Here is a 3,107-nt window from a genome sequence, read left to right on the forward strand (position 1 = left end):
TACATATATACTCCCTGGGAATCAATCAGAAAAACATACTTATTTAAAAGTGTGCAAAATTAATGAATGGAAATACAAAATATCGTCCTGCTTAATATCTAATGTTATTTAGACCCAAAATTTGCTGTCTGAAAGGTCTGGCCAGACCATATGTTAAACTCATCATGTATGATAAAAATCAGTTCCAAATAGTATGATGTCTATATAGTGACGTCACCATGAAATTCAAACAAAAAACTGCTGTTGGGAGGTGTGGAAGCCAATACACTGAGTATTGTGCCCAAAAAAGTCACTGTAAATGATACCACATAATTGCAAGTTCAGCCGACATATCTGGTATCAATATGTCCAAACGAAGTGCCAATATTAAACCTTAAGATAGCAAAGCAGCCAGGTGCGGAATGCAAAAGACTGAACACTGTGGTCAGCGTAAAAAACAACAAACAGTTAATACTCCAAATGGTGCCACATATGAGTATGTTGAAATGATGTAAGTATATCCAATCCAAAAGATGATCTCAATGTACATATGTCCCATCAAATTGCCATAATAACATCCCAGGGCCTGCGGTAGCCAGGTGCAACCCTGCAAACGCTGTACAGTGTTATCTGCGTAAGTGGACAACATATATATGCGCTAATGGTAGCCAAACTGTGTAGTGCATAAGGCTCAGGAGAAAAACAGTGCATTCATGTTGATCCATGCTCAGATGCACAAATACAGGTACTTAGCTTTGTCCCGGCTTCCATTCAGCTTGTCCCAGCAGAAAGGCAAAAGGATGGGGCAATTGTATCTCCACACATTCAAACAAAATGTCACTTTCAATTAACTGGGGAGTCACAGGTATCAAAGGGTGGAAAGGCCAGATCATCCAGAAGGACGTATGCAAACTCCATGCTGGTCTTCCCTTCGCGCGCTTTCGCCCTACACCGTGGGCTTCCTCAGAGGGGCGAAAAGTGAAAACCAGCATGGTGTGTGCATACGTCCTGTCCTGCTGGGTGATCTGACTTTTCCATCCTTTGATACCTGTCACGCACCAGGTTATATAAACTGCGTAGATGAACAGATGTGTCCCCTGCACTCCTTACAGCATTCACGACCATAAATTAAGCGGTGGTGCTCGCAGTGATGATCACAGATGGCGCTGTGCACAACAGACTTGTGTAGTAGAGGAATCGCCAGCACTCAAAAGGTTTTCCTTTAAGTCCTTGTATTTGTTTATTGTCATGCAGCGTCGCATATATCAGTCAAGCCAAAGTTTCGGGGCCACGCAGGGTCCCTTCATCAGGGCGACATAGTGACAGGGCGTAATACAAACAATACATATCGGGTGTGGGAATTTTTTAAAAAACTACCGGTACTTGTCCAAGGGCTAAAGCGGGGGCCAAATCTACTTGTCCCAATACTAAAAAATAGTTTTAATCAGAAATAAGGATGCACCAATACCGGTTTTTCGGTATAGAGTACGAGTACCGTTTTTTTTCTTTCGGATCTCGCCAACACTGAATACTAATACCGGTGCTTCTGCTGGCATGGAGATGGCTTCCCTGGTAATCAGGAAGCCGGGCAGCGTGTAATGACATCCCGCCCAGGTTCCTGATTGCCACGGAAGCCGGTTCCATGTTGTTTGGCCTGCTTGATTGTGATTGGCTGGAAAACCTGCTTCTCCTGGTTTTCGGATTGGCCGGGAAACTGGCTCGATGCTGATTGGCCAGGAAGCCGGCTTTCCAGCCAATCAGCAAGGAGCCGGCTTCCCGGCCAATCCGAAAACCAGGAGGCGGGTCATTACTTGCCGCACGGTTTCTTGATTGCCCGGTAAGCTGCCTCCATGTTTCCCTACGGCACTCCCAGTCAGAGGAAATTTTCATCTGGCCGTAAGTTCCAATATCGGGGAAGATATCGGAGCATTTGGGTGAGTACGAGTACTTGCATTTGCCCAAATACTCTGCATCGCACTGATACTAGCATCGGTGCACCCCTAATCAAAACATATTTGACTGTGCTAAATAGCGCTTCTCACTGGTCAGCGCAGTCATCTGACCACGTTGACCAATGAGTGCTTGCAATTTGTGAGCGAAATTCAAAATGCATAGGGGAGGACTGCGCTGGACAGATAGTACACCCATACTGGCAGAGGGTAGGGATTGTTCGGCGAAAGGTAAGTATAGCCAGGGGGATCACGGTTTGGGAGAGACGGGGCCAGATTTCATTGGGTAATTTTTATTTTTCCATATTACCTGAGAAAATGAACTTGCCCTTTAATGCACATTGTGTGTGTGTGTAAGAGAATTCTGGCTACCACCATGGAATGGAGGCTGCAATCTCAAAGCACATGCAGAATGTCCTACGCATGCGGGGGCAGCAGGGTTTCATTTTAATTTTTTACTTTTTTTATTTTTTCAATCTTTATATATTTTATTATTTTTAATTTTCTTTTCAATGTTTATTTACTTTTTTCACTTAATGTTCTTTCTATCACATAGGGCAGTGATGGTGAACCTTTTTGAACCCGAGTGCCCAAACTGCGATGCAAAATCAATTTATTTATCTCAAAGTGCCAGCGCTGAAAATAAGTTTAGTATTGCAGTTTGGGCGCTCGGGTTTAAGAAACGTTCAACATCACTGCCTTAGGCAAAATAGAGAAACCCGCATATTCAAACATTAAGGCCCCATTCACACTGAGCGACACTCACCTGGGCGGATTTCTGCAATAGCGCAACTGTTAAGGCGACGTTCCAATGACGATCGCGTGACCTTCACCGTTGGGCTGCATGCAAAAATCGAGCGACATTCACGGGGGAAAAGGGTCCGGCATGAGTGACTGGCGACATGAAGCTGTACATTAAAACAGCTCACTTGAAAAGCATTGGATGGCGACTTCTTGCGATATCGTGCGGCAGAAATCGCGCGATAAAACGCCCAGTATGAATGGGCACCTATACACTCAATAAAACACATACACGCACTTATTAAAAACACACACATTACAAACACACACATTACACACACACAGAACTACTAATAAAAATGAATAATTAAAACATTGCCCCCTCCCCCTCTGGGCTGCCCTAGGCAAGGCAAAACTCGGGTGCCCCCCCCCCCCCCC

At 44.7% G+C, this 3,107-nt stretch overlaps 1 protein-coding gene across 1 annotated transcript in view; it reads left to right on the forward strand.

The window, feature by feature from the left end:
* CEBPZ (CCAAT/enhancer binding protein zeta) overlaps positions 1-3,107 on the forward strand; it is a 136,627-nt gene that overhangs the window by 99,840 nt on the left and 33,680 nt on the right. The gene's annotated exons all lie outside the window — the stretch shown is intronic.

This window comes from Nanorana parkeri, unplaced genomic scaffold (assembly GCF_000935625.1).
Source record: "Nanorana parkeri isolate BGI_ZX_2015 unplaced genomic scaffold, ASM93562v1 scaffold2291, whole genome shotgun sequence".
In the NCBI taxonomy this organism is placed as follows: domain Eukaryota; kingdom Metazoa; phylum Chordata; class Amphibia; order Anura; family Dicroglossidae; genus Nanorana; species Nanorana parkeri.